The sequence below is a fragment of the Pipistrellus hanaki genome (genome assembly GCF_964339955.1).
Source record: "Pipistrellus hanaki genome assembly, chromosome: 20".
Lineage (NCBI taxonomy): Eukaryota > Metazoa > Chordata > Mammalia > Chiroptera > Vespertilionidae > Pipistrellus > Pipistrellus hanaki.
This window is the reverse complement of record NC_140522.1, coordinates 2149751-2167210: the sequence shown is the minus strand read 5'-3', so window position 1 is coordinate 2167210 and position 17460 is coordinate 2149751. Positions and strand designations below refer to the sequence as shown.

The 17460-nt window shown below is 56.3% G+C and overlaps 1 long non-coding RNA gene across 1 annotated transcript; it reads left to right on the top strand.

Moving 5' to 3' along the window:
• Positions 1–11354: 11354 nt before the first annotated feature.
• LOC311614200 lies at positions 11355–17022 on the top strand. Its single transcript, XR_014793601.1, has 3 exons — positions 11355–11427; positions 16608–16742; positions 16984–17022. It is a non-coding gene; the product is annotated as an uncharacterized lncRNA (long non-coding RNA).
• Positions 17023–17460: the final 438 nt, after the last annotated feature.

The window sequence follows — 17460 nt, the reverse complement described above, 5'->3', positions numbered from 1 at the left end:
AAAATAATAAAGAAACAAAAAGATCTATAAGGGTGGACTACTTCTTCTTTTTTTTGAAAAAATATATTTTATTGATTTTTTTTACAGAGAGGAAGGGGGAGGGATAGAGAGCTAGAAACATAGATGAGAGAGAATCATCGATCAGCTGCCTCTTGCACACCTCCCACTGGGGATGTGCCCACAACCCTGGTACATGCCCTTGACCTGAATTGAACCCAGGACCCCTCAGTCCACAGGCTGATGCTCTATCCACTGAGCTAAACCGGTTTCGGCTCTTCTTCTTTTTTTAATATATTTTATTGATTTTTTTACAGAGAGGAAAGGAGAGGGATAGAGAGCTAGAAACATTGATGAGAGAGAATCCTTGACCAGCTGCCTCCTGCACACCTCCTACTGGGGATGTGCCCACAACCAAGGTACATGCCCTTAACCGGAATTGAAGCTGGGACCCTTCAGTCCGCAGGCCGACGCTCTATCCACTGAGCCACACGGGCTAGGGCTGGACCTCCTTTTCTAGGAGGGCCTAGATAAACTCCGAGACCACGTCAGACCCCCAACACGATGGGAGCATCACCAATGCTAGCGGCTGCCTGGCCAGTGCCCGGCTCACCCCACTCTCCCGCCCGCGTGGGTGCCCTCCGACCTCAGAGGCCACCGCTGTCCCCCGCTTCCTTGTCACTTTGCTCCCGAAAGCCTCTCTCGGGTTTCCAGCCGAACTGGTTTTCATTTCCGGCCCAATGTCTACCTACCTCCAGCTGCTGAGCTTTCTGTGCTCTTGACTCCAGATAGTTAGCACAGGGCAGCGGTCGGCAAACCGCGGCTGGCTAGCCACAGGCGGCTCTTTGGCCCCTTGAGTGTTTAGCAAAGGCCGGCTTACGAGTCCCCTCATTAAGTTCATAACCATGTACCTACCTAGATGGTTTACGTTTAAAAAAAAAATGTGGCTCTCCAGAGACATGTCAATCGTTGTCCTGTTCATATTTGGCTCCTTGGACTAAGGAGTTTGCCGACCACGGGCATAGGGAGAGGGAGCTGGGAGAAACAGCTGTGGGGCCTCAGCGAGAACAGGCCTTCCTGGTGTGCTGTGAGTTTTATTCCCCTTTTTCCTGCCGGTGTCCAGAGACTTCCAAGGTTTGACCTAGCACCTACAGGGTGCTTGGCTACCTTGGACAGCCGGACAATTCCTCTAGCACAGCGAGATCCACAGGCTTGGGGGGAGGCCCTGGCCGGTGTGGCCCAGTGGATAGAGCGTCGGCCTGTGGGCCGAAGTGTCCCCGGTTTGATTCCGGTCAAGGGCACATACCTTGGTTGCAGGCTCCTCCCCGGTTCGGGGCCTGGTTGGGGCACAGCATGCAGGAGGCAACTAATCAATGTGTCTCTCTCCCATCGATGTTTCTCTCACTCTCTCCCTCTCCCTTCCACTCCCCCTAAAAAAAAAAAAATCAACGGAAAAATATCCTCGGGCGAGAATTAACAAATGAAATAGCCTGGTGGGATTTGTTTAGAGTGGAATTTAGATGTCAGTGAGCTAACGTTTGTTCTGTTGGCAGTAGCAGGTGTTTGCTTGGGTATGCGGCCATAGTCCCTGGTAAGAGTGAGTCATGCCGAAACTGGTGTGGCTCAGTGGATAGAGCGTCGGCCTGCGGACGGAAGGGCCGTCATGGGCATGTACCTTGGTTGCAGGCACATCCCTGGTTGGGAGGGGGGTGCAGGAGGCAGCTGGTCGATGTTTCTCTCCCATCGATGTTTCTAGTTCTCTATCCCTCTCCTTTCCTCTCTGTGAAAAATCAATAAAATATATTAAAAAAAAAAAGATTTACAGATTAAGTAATTTTTTTATTTATTTTTATTTTTATTTTAAAAATATATTTTATTGATTTTTTACAGAGAGGAAGGAAGAGAGATAGAGAGCTAGAAACGTTGATGAGAGAGAAACATCGACCAGCTGCCTTCTGCATACCCCCCCTCTGGGGATGTGCCCACAACCAAGGTACATGCCCTTGATCGGAATCGAACCCGGGACCTTTCAGTCTGCAGACCGACGCTCTACCACTGATCCAAACTGGTTTTGGCCAGATTAAGTAATTTTTTTAAAAAAAGAGTGAGTCACAGCATCAGTCATTCTGGGGGAATTTCTGTCTTTTCTTTTTTCAATCAAGGGAGCTTCAAAGACAATGAAGAAGGAAGTGGTGGCTCCGCTGATGGGCTGAGCGGAGAACCGAGGGCGGCCGGGGCTGGGGGTGGCGTGGGGTTCGGGGCAGGAGGGGCTGGGGTTCACGGCCCGGGCTTGGCGGGATCTGGCGCTGGCGCTGGTGGCGATGGCGGCGTCCTGAGTGAAACCGATGCCGTCGCTCCGGACGGACACAATGGAGCCCTCTCATCGGGGACAAGAATGGCCTGTTCCTCCCTCCTGCCCTCCGCGCGGTGTAAACAGAATGTCCCTGGCACAGCCCGGCCCGGGTGCTGCCTGCCAGGAGCTCAGCTCTTCCCTTGCGTAACCCCGGGGCCTCCGCCAGGAGGTCAGCCGGGCCGCCCTCACCTGGAGGCAGGTGAGCGGGCTCAGGACCCGCCAGCATCCCCGGATGTTTTCCGTGTTGAGGTTTCAAAGGGATCTCTGCAGCCCGGCCGGTGTGGCTCAGTGGTCGAGCGTCGACCCGTGAACCAGGAAGTCACAGGTTCAATTCCCATCAGGGCACAGGCCCAGGTTGTGGGCTCCATCCCCAGTGTGGGGCATGCGATCCATGATTCTCTCTCATCATGGATGCTTCTCTCTCTCCCGCCCTCTCTGAAATTAATAAAAATATATTTAAGCCAAAACCGGTTTGGCTCAGTGGATAGAGTGTCAGCCTGCGGATGGAAAGGTCCCAGGTTCGATTCCAGTCAGGGGCATGTACCTTGGTTCGATTCAGGTCAAGGGCATGTACCAAGGGCATGTACCAGTAGGGGGTGTGCAAGAGGCAGCTGATGGATGATTCTCTCTCATTGATGTTTCTAGCTCTCTATCCCTCTCCCTTCCTCTCTGTAAAAAAAAAAAATCAATAAAAAATATATTAAAAAAATATATATATGTAATTAGAAAGAAAGGAAGGAAGGAAGGAACCTTGAGAGGGAACTTACCTGATTGAAGCCCCTCGGTGACCCCCTTATTTCTGGGGCTCTAAGCTCCGGGGAGGGGAGGCCTGGGAGGAGAGGGGCAGACAGGTTTCCTCTGGGAGGGGTGGTGGGCGGGACTTCCTCTCTCCTGTGACGGGCACTTACCACCTTTCTGAACTGCCCCACGTGTGAGTGCTTTATTGTTTGTTCATTCGTTGTTGCTTCTTTATAGTATTTTTTGCGTGTGTGTGTGTGTTTTAATCTTCACTGGAGGATATTTTCCCATTGATTTTTTAGAGAGGAAAGGAGGAAGGGGAAGAGAGAGAAAGAGAGAGAGAGAAACATCGATGGGTTGCCTCCCATATGTGCCCAGACCGGGGCTGGGGATGGAACCTGCAACCCAGGTGTGACGGGCAATCGAACCCACGACCCTTCAGTCCGCAGGCTGGTGCTCTCACCACCGAGCCACACCGGCCAGGGCTGTCCGTTCCTTTCTGATGACCTGGGGGATGGGAAGCAGGAAGGAGCAGTGGGCAGGCCTTCTGGGAACGCTGTCATGGCACTCACACAGAGCAGGACGCAAGAGTTTGCTCCCTACACACATGCTCTGTCTCCCAGGGGCGTCCGATCACGGCTCCCACCCTCTCCCTCCCTCTCCCACCTCCTGGCTGTGCGGCTTCCTGCGAGGGAGGCTGCAGCTCTGTGCCCCACAGGCCCACATCCGACCCGTCCATTAACACCCGTATTCCCTCCTGGGGCTGCTGTGGAGGTGGATCGTGCTCAATGATGGTCTCCTCTGTGTCCGAGTGTGAATTTATTTTTAAAAAATATATTTTTACCGATGTCAGAGAGGAAGGGAGAGGGACAGAGCGAGAGAAGCATCCAGGATGAGAGGCAATCACGGATCGGCTGCCTCCTGCACGCCCCGCATTGGAGATGGTGCCTGCAACCCGGGCCTGTGCCCTTGACCCGAATTGAACCCGGGACCCTTCAGTCTGCAGACCGACGCTCTATCCACGGAGCCAAACCAGCCAGCAGAGCCAAAAAACCAGAGGGCTGTGTGTGGTTTTTATTTTTGTTTCTGTTGTTCGTCAAGGATCTGATCTCTCTCTCTTCTCTCTCCTCTCTCTCTCTCTCTCTCTCTCTCTCTCTCTCTCTCTTTAATATATTCAATCAATTTTTTACAGAGAGGAAGGGAGAGGAATAGAGAGTTAGAAACATCCATCAGCTGCCTCCTGCACCCCCCCCGGGCCCCCCACTGGGGATGTGCCTGCAACCAAGGTCCATGCCCTTGACCGGAATCGAACCCGGGACCCTTCAGTCCGCAGATGGGCGCTCTATCCACTGAGCCACACCGGTTTCGGCTCAGCTTTCTCCTGTCGGCTGCACGTTGGGGACCCGCTCTCAGGGCTGTGCCCGGAGTCCAGCCTCGTGTCTCCGGAAGGACAGGCTCGGAGGGCAGAACAGGGCCCGGCATGGCCTGCTGCCTTCTGCCTCTGGGGGAGGGAGCGTCCTTGTCCCCGGCCATGTGGCCAGCCCGGTGGAACCTGCTCTCCGAGCGGCCGGCAGGGGGCGCCAGGGGGCTGATTCCGAGGCCCAGGCCCGGGTGTGAGGCGGACACGTGCGTCTCTTTTCTTTTAGAATATTCCCAGGAAAAGGCGGGGCCCCACGGACCTCTCCCCTGGGAAGATGGAAACCAGAAAACGGTCCATCCGGTCCATCCGAGCTGCTGGGGGCCCTGTAGCCAGACCAGCCTGTCAGGACGCTTTAAAAAAAAAAAAAAATAAAAATAAATAAATAAATAAATAAATATATATATATATATATATATATATATATATATATATATATATATATATATATCTTGATTTTTACAGAGAGGAAGGGAGAGGGATAGAGAAGGGAGAGGGAAAGAGTCAGAAACATCAACGAGAGAGAAACATCCATCAGCTGCCCCCTGCACCCCCCCACTGGGGATGTGCCCGCAACCAAGGTCCATGCCCTTGACCAAAATCGAACCCGGGACCCTTGAGTCTGCAGGCCAATGATCTATCCACTGAACCAAACCAGCTAGGGCTCAGGACGCTTTAAAAAAAAAAAAATATATATATATATATATATATATATATATATATATATATATATAGAGAGAGAGAGAGAGAGAGAGAGAGAGAGAGAGAGAGAGAGGAAGGGAGAGGGATAGAGTCAGAAACTTTTATAGAGAGGAAGGGAGAGGGATAGAGTCAGAAACATTGATGAGAGAGAAACATCCATCAGCTGCCTCCTGCACACCCCTACTGGGGATGTGCCCGCAATCAAGGTCCATGCCCTTGACCGGAATTGAACCTGGGACCATTCAGTCTACAGGCCGACGCTCTATCCACTTAGCCACACCGGCCAGGGCAATCAGGACGCTTTTTACCTGGGCAGGTGGCTCACCCTCCCGCGGGCCTGGTTCTTTCGGTGTGAAAATCGCCCTCCTCGTGGGGAGCGTGAGGGATGTGCCCTGGCCTTCCTGGGGCTCTGCTCACAGCTGCTCATGAATGGGGCGCCCGGCCAAGCCGTGGTCCTCCAAGTTCCGCGTGGGGTGTAGGGGGAGTGTGGGGCGGGGACTCCTTGTCCCCGGGCCGGCAGGCTGCGGCAGGCCTGGCTGGGAGCAGCCCGGACCTTTGCCTGGCATTGGCCGCCTTTGCTCTCAGCCGCTTCCTCCGCCCGCAGCAGAACCAGAGAAGCCGGGCGCCCGTCCACACCTGGGAGAAGTTCAAAGCGGCCCGGACCCCAGGGCAGGGGGACCTCGGGGCGCCTCCCCTCCCACCCCTGCTCTGTGCTGCTCGTCTCTGTCAGTGGGAGGGAGGCCCCGCCCCTGCAGGCTCTGTTTTATGGGACCAGGCTGAGCCTTCTGACCCAGTACTGCTTCTTCTTCTTCTTCTTCTTCTTCTTCTTCTTCTTCAAATATATTTTATTGATTTTTTTACAGAGAGGAAGGGAGAGGGATAGAAAGCTAGAAACGTCGATGAGAGAGAAACATCGACCAGTTGCCTCTTGCACACCCCCTACTGGGGATGTGCCCGTAACCAAGGTCCAGGCCCTTGACCGGAATCGAACCTGGGACCCTTCAGTCCTCAGACCGACGCTCTACCACTGAGCCAAACCGGTTTCGGCTACTTCTTTTTTGTAAAAAAAAAATATATATATACACACACACACACACACACACACACACACACACACACATATATATATATATATATATATATTTTTTTTTTTTAATTGATTTTTTACAGAGAGAAAAGGAGAGCGATAGAGAGCTAGAAACATCGAAGAGAGAGAAACATCCATCAGCTGCCTCCTGCACACCCCCCTACTGGGGATGTGCCTGCCACCAAGGTCCATGCCATTGACCGGAATCGACCCCAGGTCCCTTCAGTCCCAGGCCGACGCTCCATCCACTGAGCCACACCGGTTTCAGCGATGCCGAGTTTCTATCGGAGAAGGAGACAGCCCTGAGCGCTCCACCCCAGTCGGCGACCCTTGCCCGGTGTTCGAGAAATGTTTCCCGAGCCTGGCGGCGTGGCTCAGCGGTTGAGCATCAACCTAGGAACCAGGAGGTCAGGGTTCGATTCCCGGTCAGGGCACACGCCTGGGTTACAGGCTCCATCCCGAGTGTGGGGCGCGCAGGAGGCAGCTGATCCATCATTCTCTCTCTCTCTCTCTCTCCCCCCTCCCTACCTCTCTGAAAGCAATAAAAATATATATTAAAAAACACAAAAAACAAAACACCAAACAGAATAGAACGTGCTACTCCTTCTGAGTCCTCGGACTCTCCCCTCTCTATGGTTCACCCCAAGGCCAGGGCAAGCATTTCTCAGGAGCAAATCCAAATGCCTCCGCCCCGAAGTGGAAAGATGAGAAAAACAGCCGCGGTGGGAGGGAGGAGAGAGAGAGGGAGGAGGAGAGAGAGGGAGAGGGAGCAGGTGGGGCGGGGGCAGCTGCAGGAAGCCTTTCTCAGAGCTGTGGGCGGGAACCCCAGAGTCTGCGGCTGCAGGCTGAGCCCAGAAGGTTTCTCCTGAGATCGGGAGTGGAGCTTGGGGGGCTGCGGGATGCAATGCTGGCTCACTTCTGGAAGTCCCCCCCCCCCCCCCCCGGCAGGAAAGTGCCTGGGCTAAAGCGAGCTAAGTTGGTCCGGCCGGTGTGGCTCAATGGTGAGAGCATCGACCTAGTAGGAACCAGGAGGTCACGGTTCGATTCCCGGTCAGGGCACATGCCCCGGGTGGCGGGCTCCATCCCCACTGGGGAGCGTGCAGGAGGCAGCCGATCTGTGATTCTCTCTCATGGACTGACGTAAACCCCACCTGTGGCCGGACATTCCTGAGCCCTGAACCACCCATCAGCACCTGCCAAATACCCTAAGCCCCCGATTCCTAAGTCCCTGGGTCCCTCATCACCCATCAGCATGTGCTGAGTGCCCTAAGCCCCGTCCCCTGTCCTTCAAGGTGCTTGTACCCCGGCCCTCGCTCTCTTCCGCGCTCTCTCTCTCTGGAAGCACCCGGCCGGGGTGCTCCTCAGTCCGCAGGCCGGCGCTCTATCCACTGGGCCACACCGGTTCCCGCTTGTTCTTTTTTTTTCTTAAAATCTCTCAGAACCAGCCTAAACCGGTTTGGCTCAGTGGTAGAGCTTCGGTCTGCGGACTGAAAGGTCCCAGGTTCGATTCTGGTCAAGGGTATGTACCTTGGTTGCGGGCACATCCCCGGTAGGGGGTGTGCAAGAGGCAGCTGGTCGATGTATCTCTCTCATCCATGTTTCTAGCTCTCTATCCCTCTCCCTTCCTCTCTGTGAAAAATCAATAAAATATATTTAAAAAAAAAATCTCTCAGAACTAGAGCCTTCAAAAAAGGCAGGTTTCCAAGACCCACCCAACTCTGTAAAGTGAGATCTTGGGGGCGTATGTGGTGGCGCTGACCTGGGATTGGAGTGGATGCCCTGCCGTCCCTCCCAAGACGACATCCGAGCCTCAGGCTCCACATAAGGGTATGGGGCAGAGACTTTGGGGGGGGGGGGTCCCAGGGGGAGCGCAGGGACCCCAGCACCTCAGGGCCGCCGTCAGGGTTCAAGAGCGCAGCGTGGTGCCTGCTGAGCCAACGCCAGTCCCCGTGGGTCACGGCTTCTCCGCCCACGGCAGCGTGGGTGGTGGCTCTCAGGGGTCAGCATTCTGTCCTCTGACAACGGGGCTGCTGCAACACATGGCCCCACGGGAGGTCGGACACAAAGGGAGCGGCTGAGAGCGGGCCCAGGCCCCGGACCTGGAGCCCTGGGAAGCAGCGGGGAGGGCTCTGCAGGGCCTCCCTCCCCTCCCAATCCGGCCAGAGGCACGCACCCAGCACCCCCGGGAGGGCTGGTACCTGGGACACTAAGTGAAACCAGAGCTGGGCCGGGGGAGCAGCTGGGGTGGAGGGAGGGGCTGTGTAAACACGGCTGAATAAGTGGGTTTGTGTGCTGATTAGATAAGAGCTGGGAGAGCTGCAGGCCGAAGCCCCAGGAATAACAATGGAGCTCCCAGCCGGCCCCAGTGGAAGTCCGAGGCAGGACGGCCTGGCACGGGGTCTGTCGGGGGTCGATTTCCCCAGGGCCTGTGGCTGCTGAGATAATGCCTGGGGAGGGGGGATCGGAGATGTGGGGACCTCCATCTGTGTCCTCCTCCCGAGGAGTCAGGGCCTGCCCGCCCGCCTGGGGCCCTGGAACAAAAGGCCGGCAGGCAGATGGCCGCTCTGCCCCCGGGAGCTTCCAGCCCCAGGTGCGCACCCTTTGTGGCCCAGCTCAGCCGCGTGTGGCTCTTTGGCCCCTTGAGTATTTAGCAAAGGCCAGCTGAGGAGTCCCCTGATTAAGTTCATCACCATGTACCTCCCTATAGAGTTTAAAACATGCGGCTCTCGCCGAAACCGGTGTGGCTCAGTGGATAGCGCGTCGGCCTGCGGACGGATGGGTCCCGGGTTCGATTCCGGTGAAGGGCTCCTTGTCTGTCCGGCGGCCGGCCACAGAGCGTCCTTTGTCTGGAGGCCCAAAACGGTCCGCTTGCCCCCCAGGTCCGCCTCACGGGCAGTGGGGGGCCCCCCCTCCCTCCCCTCTCCCCCCACCCTGCCCCACTTACCTTTGATTTGATCTGTGTTGTTCCCAGGCCCCTCCCCCGTGTTCACGTTACCTTCCCTGCATGGGTGTTGGCACCACCTAAAGGATTTATTGAGGCCCCAGCAGGTGCGGCTCAATGGCTAGACCCGTGGTCCGCAAACCGAGGCGCGCGAGCCACCTGCAGCTCTTTGGCCCCTTGAGTGTGGCTCTTCCACAAAAAGTGCCAGGTTCGATTCCGGTCAAGGGCATGTATTTTGGCTGCGGGCACGTCCCCAGTAGGGAGTGTGCAGGAGGCAGCTGACCGATGTTTCTCTCTCATCGATGTTTCTCTCTATCCCTTTCCCTTCCTCTATGTAAAATATCAATAAAATATATTTTAAAAAAAACACAAAAAACCCACACAAAACAGTGAGCCCAGCTGAGATGGCTCAGTGGTTGAGCGTCCACCTAGGAACCAGGAGGTCAGGGTTCGATTCCCGGTCAGGGCACAGGCCCAAGTTGCAGGCTCCATCCCCAGGGTGGGGTGTACAGGAGGCAGCCGATCCGTGAATCTCTCTCATCCTTGATGTTTCCCTCTCTCTCTCTCTCTCTCTCTCTCTCTCTCTCTCTCTCTCTCTCTCCTTCTCTGAGATCAATAAAAATATATTAATAAAAACAACAAAACAAAACCCAAAACACTGAGCCCACCACCAGGGCCTGTGCCCTGACCGGGAATGGAACTGTGACCTCCTGGCTCCTAGGCGGACGCTCAGCCACGGAGCCACGTGGGCCGGGCAGCAGGTGGCCCTCCCCCTGGGGCCCTGTGACCCGAGGACTCTGGCCGGGCAGGTCCCGCCGGTTACGTAACTGCGATCAATGCGCTATTGTTGTCCTGCCTGGCTTTTTCCATGATGGGAGAGGCTGCGTGTGCCTGGCTGGCAGGGGACCCCACTGACATGTGTGCTGGGTTTGATCTCCGTGGGGGGGGGGCGTGGGCCGTGGCCGTGGCGGTGCGAGGGCGTGGCCGGACGCCGTGGCCGGTGGATGAGATGGACGGGGAGCGTCTGGGCCGGCGCTGTGGGTCAGCACACTCTGTACGGAACCTGCTAGAAGGAGCTGGAACCTGCTAGAAGGAGCTGGACAGCCCGGAGCCGGGGTGGAGGCGGGGAGGCCGGGAGCCAGGTGTTCCCATGGTGTTTCCGCTTTTGCCACGAGCCCCGGGCAGGTCCCGGCAGGTCCCGGAGGCTTAGCGTCTCTCTTGTTCCAGGACAGGGATGGGACGAGGGTGGGGGGACGGGGGTGGGACGTGGGCGCTCACAGAGGGCTCCCCGCAGGAGGTGAGTGTGTCACCCACCTTCCAGAGAATGCGAGGCTCCGTGCCTCTGTCTGCATAGAGGCCTCCGCTGCCAGCATGTCCGGCTCCCTGGCCCCCTGCCTTCCCCAGCCACAGGGGGCTCTCTCTGTGCCAGCTCCCTCCCTTTCCTGAGTTAGAATCAGGGTAATGGTGGTGGTGGTGGTGTGGGGGGAAGAGACAGGTGTGGTGGTGGCTGGAAAATGGAGCATAAGAAAGAGATCTAGCCCTCCCCGGTGTGGCTCAGTGGATAGAGCGTCGGCCTGCAGGCTGGAAGGGTCCCGGGTTCGATTCCGGTCAAGGGCATGGACCTTGGTTGCGGGCACATCCCCAGTGCGGGGCGTGCAGGAGGCAGCTGGTCCATGTTTCTCTCTCGTCATTGATATTTCTCTCTCTCCCTTCCTCTTCCTCTCTGACATCAATAAAAATATATTAAAAAAAAAAAAAAAGAGAGAGAGAGAGAAAAGAATGACATTGATTAGAACGAGCTCTGGCGGGACTTTGCCGTCTGTCTGCCTGACCTGCTCAGTGTGAAGAGAGCCTGTGTTTACGCTCCTTTGCCTACCCCGGTGCTTCAGGTGAGAAAGTGCTCCCCATTTCCCGCTGACTTCCTCCCCGCCTCCTCTTCCTCCTCCTTCCTCTCTGAGCCCAGGGACCCTCCCTCCCACATGTGGGCCCGCTCCTCCCACCTCGGGTTCACAAGCCAAACCTCAGCCCCTCCCCAGCTCGCCCGAAATACCATCGACTGAAGTCATGGATCTAAAAAAAAAACGTTTTCCGCCCCTTCGAGAGAAGTCTCCCGTCTTGAGTCGCGGCACACGGAGGCCGACAGCAGATGGGACCCGCGTCTGCAGCTTCAGATGCGCCGCAGGCTCTGCCAGGTTTGGCTTTTATAGCCGCACGCCGCTCCCCCCGGCCGGCTGCCCTCCGCCCCAGCTCCCGGTTCCTTTCTCACGGAACAGCCCCTGGGAATGTGAAAAGCCGGGGTTTCCAGATGTTCATGAGCGTGGGGTGGGGGGCATGGGGACCAGTGGGGCTGGGGGGCTGTTCTGTACACCAAAAGGTTGGGGGTTCAATGCCTGGTCAGGGCACATTCCTAGGTTGTGGGTTCGACCCCGAGTTGGAGAGCAGATGGAGGTAACTAATCTCTCTCTCTCTCTCTCTCTCTCTCTCTCTCTCTCTCTCTCTCTCTCTCTCTCTCTCTCTTCCTCACTCTCTAAAAGCAATGAACATGCCCTGACTGGTTTGGCTCAGTGGATAGAGCGTCAGCCTGCGGACTGAAGGGTCCCAGGTTCGACTCCAGTCAAGGGCATGCACCTGGGTTGCGGGCACATCCCCAGTAGGGGGTGTGCAGGAGGCAGCTGATCGATGCTTCTCTCTCATGGATGTTTCTAACTCTCTCTCCCTCTCCCTTTCTGTGAAAAATCAATAAAATATATTTTTTTAAAAAGACACACTCCCAGCAAGCACCATGCGTGCAGCATGGAGGGTGGGTGGTCCCGGGAGGGCCCAGGAGAAGGTGTGGCCTCCCCTGCGCCCCATTTCCACACTCCTCACCCCCCTCTGTCTCTAAGTCTTATTTCCCAAGCCTGCCTTCGTCTCCGCGGGAGGCTGCGCTTTCTCCGATCGGAGCTCATGAGCTGTGCGAGGCACTGCCTGGCTGTTGCTCCCTGGGGTGGGTTTTGCAAAGTTTGCAGGAAACGGAGGAGAACAGACAGCTGAGCAAGGAACTGGCCCGGTCTCCCCACCCCCTCAGCCTCTCCCCCTCCAAGCTGGGTCTGCAGGAGGGAGAGGAAATCCCTTTAGAAATCTTTAGCACGTGACCTTTTCTTTTTGGAAAAATGTTTCTGTTGATTTCAGAGAGCAAGTGACTTGGGGGGGGGGAGGAGAGAGAGAGAGAGAGGGAGAGAGAGAGAGAGAGAGAGAGAGAGAGAGAGAGAGAGAGAGAGAAACATCAAGGATGAGAGAGAATCATGGATTGGCTGCCTCCTTGCACTCCCCCTACTGGGTATCCAGCCAGCAACCCCAGGCGTGCGCCCTTGACCGGAATCGAACCCGGGACCCAATATATTTTTATTGATTTCAGAGAGGGAGGGGGTGAGAGAGAGAGAGAGAAACATCCATGAGGAGAGAGAATCATGGACCGGCTGCCTCCTGCACGCCCCACCCTGGGGATGGAGTCTGCAACCCGGGCCTGTGTCCTGACCAGGAATCGAACCGTGACCTCATGGTTCCTAGGTTGACACTAAACACCGCCGAGCCACACTACACGTGGCTGTTTTTTGAGTGGCCAGGAGAGGGTGGACATTTAGAAACCCGAGTTCAGGCCCGATCCCCCCTCCGGATCTACGGATGACAGCTGCCCTGAGCATTTATTGTCTCCAGATCTCACTCTGCCTCACGGCCCCGGGGTGAAGGATGGGCGTTGCTATTGGTGAGCAGTAATAGTCACGACGGTGGGTTCCTGGGGGCGGAAGGCGTCCCACGGAGGCAGCAGGTGCCACGCACCTCACGGGGGATACCCCGTCCGGTCCTCGCAGCGCTGTGTACAGGCGGGGAAACCGAGGTTCAGGTGAAATCCCTCGCCCCAGATCATTGCATTGGGGTTGGCTGGGGAACCCCAAAATTGAAGTTAAAACCCCTTGCAGGGGAGCGTGGCCCCATGGGCAGCTTGCAGGGGAGCGTGGCCCCACGGGCAGTGGGGGCCCATACAGGAGGCAACCGATCAGTGCAGGGGTCGGCAAACTCATTCATCCACAGAGCCAAGTGTCAACAGCACAGCGACGGACGTGTCTTTGGAGAGCCACATTTTTTAAAACGTAAACGTCTTCGAACGCCACGTCTTCTACACAGACGCGCCCGGGCCGTGGTGTTCTGTGGAAGGGCCACCCTCCAGGGGCCCAAGAGCCACCTGTGGCTCTCGCACCCCGGTTTGCCGACCGCGGGTCTAGGCAGGGCCCCGCGGACCTGGCTTCTCCAGCCATCCACCCACACGTCCAGGGGCCTGTAATGACAGGGGGCTGTGGCCCGGCTGCTAAGACTTGTGGGGCGGAGGCAGCCTAGAACCTTCCAGCCCGCCTCGGGAGGAAAAAGGCCCGTATGTACAGTGGAGGGGTGTTATTGGGTCTATGCCTGGTTCCCCCCAAAGCCAGCTCCTGGGCCCCCGCCTCTCCCAGCACCTACCTGGCTTCCGGCTCCCAGCACCTTGACCTTGACCTTGATCATACACGCCGCCGCCAGGCTGGGAACCCCGGGCACCTGCCGGCGGGCAGTGCCTGCTGGGAGCCCCCAGGTGCCGCCCCTCAACGTTCTACCCCTCCAGACTCAATGGCCTCCGGCTGAGGCTGGCCACGTGGCCTCTTCCTTCTGTCCTCCCCGCTCCATCCCTTTGACACCCAGGCCTCCCGTATCCCCTCTGCTGCCTCTCCCTGCCCCAGCTGCCCTCCGGATTAGGTTTCTGTGTTCAGTGTTTTTGAAGAACCCTGTTATTTTATTAAAAAAAAATATATTTCATTGATTTTTTACAGAGAGGAAGAGAGAGGGATAGAGTCAGAAACATCAATGAGAGAGAATCATTGATCAGCTGCCTCCTGCACACCCCCCACTGGGGATGTGCCCGCAACTAAGGTACATGCCCTTGACCGGAATCGAACCTGGGACCCTTCAGTCCGCAGGCCGACGCTCTATCCACTGAGGCCAAACCAGTTAGGATTCTCTTTCTTTCTTTCTTTCTTTCTTTCTTTCTTTCTTTCTTTCTTTCTTTCTTTCTTTCTTTCTTCCTTCCTTCCTTCCTTCCTTCCTTCCTTCCTTCCTTCCTTCCTTTCTTTCTTTCTTTCTTTCTTTCTTTCTTTCTTTTAACGCATTGACTTCAGAGGGGAAGGGAGAGAAAGAGAGAGATGGAAACATCCATGATGAGAGAGAATCATGGATCGGCTGCCTCCTGCACGCCCCCCACTGGGGATGGAGCCCACAACCTGGGCCTGTGCCCTTGACCGGGAATCGAACCCTGACCTCCTGGTTCGTAGGTGGATGCTCCACCCCTGAGCCATGCTTATCAGACAGGGAACTCCTAATGTGTTGGAAAAACTCCCGCCCTCCACGCCAGGATGATAATAGTTCTGGAGAAACGGTACCGTGTCCTGCCTCCTCCGTCTTCAGGAAGTCTTGTTCCTGCACCTTCTAAGCACCACAGACCTTCCCTTTTCTTAGAAATCTCCAGGAAATGAGAGGGTACCAGCCTTTCCAGGAAGCCAGCACCTCTGGCCTCCATCCCCCCCCCCCCCCCCCCCCGATGGCTTTCCGCCCTGCATCCTGTGCGGAGGGCAGCCCTGCCTGGCACGTGGGGGAGGACCCCCCTTTCCTGCCACATCTGAGTGCCCCCGGCCTGACCGCCTGGGTCCTGGCCACCCCGTCCCTCTCCCCTCCCTCCTGGCAGGAGGCAGAAAGCAGACTCCAGCGCGGCTCAGGGGCTGAGCATCGACCTAGTAACCAGGAGGTCAGGGTTCAATTCCCGGTCAGGGCACAGGCCCGGGTTTTGGGCTCCATCCCCAGTGCGGGGCATGTGGGAGGCAGCTGGTCCATGATTCTCTCTCATCATGGATGTTTCTCTCTCTCTCTCCCTCTCCCTTCCTTTCGGAAGTCAATAAAAATATATTTTTTAAAAAAATCCTTGTGAGCCGAGGCTGGTTTGGCTCAATGGATAGAGCGTCGGCTTGGGGACTGAAAGGTCCCAGGTTCAATTCCGGTCAAGGGCATGTACCTTGGTTGTGGGCATATCCCCAGTAGGGGTTGTGCAAGAGGCAGCTGATCCATGACTCTCTCGCATCAATGTTTCTAACTCTCTCTCTCTCTCCCTTCCTCTCTGTACAAAATCAATAAAATATTTTTAAAAAATCCTTGTGAAACGAATGAAATAGTGTCCACGAACGCCTGTTGCTGGAGATTTGACGAAAGAAAGTCTGAATTCCAGCCCTGACCGGTGTGGCTCAGTGGATAGAGCGTCTGGCCTGCAGACTCAAGGGTCCCAGGTTCGATTCCGGTCAGGGGCGTGGACCTTGGTGGCGGGCACATCCCCGGCGGGGGGTGTGCAGGAGGCAGCTGGTCGATGTTTCTCTCTCATCGATGTTTCTAGCTCTCTCTCCCATTGCATCTTGGCTCTGGGGCTCGGTGTGCCTGGATCCCCCGGTTCTCTGGCTCTCCGATAAAGCCCGGCTTCAGTGCACTTTGTTTTTGTTCCCAGAGTCCGTGCTCATTCCCTCCCGGGAAAGCCCCGTCCAAAGTCCGGCTCTCAGCCCCGGAGCTCCCGCCCAGTGTTTGTCTTGGCCGGGCCCCTGGGCCCACAGCATCAGGGCGGCCGCTGGCTGGGGACAGTGCTGAGCCCCTGGGGCAGGCGTCTTCCAGCCCCCCTCTGTCCCCCCCCAGCTCAGCCCTCCATCCTGGCTGACCCCTCCGGGCCCTACTGTGTGCCTCTGTGGTCTTTAAAAAAATTATAAAAAATGTAATATTTGTACTAGTATACCAGTATTATTATTATTTTTTAAAATATATTTTGTATTGATTTTTTTACAGAGAGGAAGGGAGAGAGAGATAGAGAGCTAGAAACGTCGATGAGAGAGAAACATTGACCAGCTGCCTCTGGCATACCCCCCCACCCTGGGGATGTGCCCGCAACCAAGGTTCATGCCCTTGACCGGAATCAAACCTGGGACCCTTCAGTCCGCAGGCCGACGCTCTACCACTGAGCCACACCGGTTTCGGCTATACCAGTATTATTGATTTCAGACAGGAAGGGAGAGGGAGAGAGAGAGAAACATCCATGGTGAGAGAGAATCACGAATCGGCCAGTGTGGCTCAGCGGCTGAGCGTCAACCCAGGAACCAGGAGGTCAAGGTTCGGTTCCTGGTCAAGGCACAGGCCTGGGTGGCAGGCTCCATCCCCAGCGTGGGGCGTGCAGGAGGCAGCCGGTCCATGATTCTCTCTCCTCATGGATGTTTCTCTCTCTCTCTCCCCCTCTCACTTCCTCTCTGAAAATAAATAAATAAATAAAAACATTAATAAAAAGAAAAAAAGAAAAGAAGAAGCAAGTTTTGTATTTAACAAGGAAAAGTGAGAAGAAAGAAACCTTAAGACCAGGAAGCAATTAAGAGGAGCCCAGCTGGAACATTCTGGAACATTCTGGAACCACACTCCGGCCCAGGTCATCCTATGCACCAGCTCCCCCCGGGAGCGAGATGGACCCGAAGGGTCAGGGATACCAGGGCCTGGCTCAGCACCGAGCCCCTGAACCCTCTGACCCCCAAGGGAGGCCTGAGCCCCCCCATCCTCAAAGCGGGGGGGGGGGGGGAACGGGCCTGTGGGCGTGTCGGAAAGCACCATCTGGCTGATGGCTTCTAATCGGATGAGCTCACCCCGATCGCGTGTGTCTGCTCTGCCCCCAGATTGATCGACGGCTCTGAGTCTTCAGAAGCCGCACGGTGGACGCAGTGATTGAATTCAGCTGTCACCCCCTCCCCCCCCACAGCCAGAGGCAGCATGGGGACGGGGCGCCCTTCTAGGCGGCCACTCAGAGGGGTGCCCCCTCAGCAGGGGCAGCCAGATGGCCCGTCCTGGCCCCATGGCTTGCATCCCTCCCCGGCCCTGCTCCCCACAAGAGCCGGGGGGAGGAGGGGGAGAGGGAGGGGGAGGAGGAGGGGCGGCCATGGGAGCTCCTGGTGCTTGGGGACCTGGGACACGAAGGCTGCCGCCTCCATCACCCTGAAGCTGGAGATCAGAGCGGCTGCCCAGGCGGCAGCCACAAGCCACACGCGGGTGCTGAGCACTTTGTCATTAGTTTTAATTTTTTAAAAATTGATGTCAGAGAGGAAGGAAGAGAGAGAGAGAGAGAGAGAGAGAGAAACACCAATGATGAGAGGGAA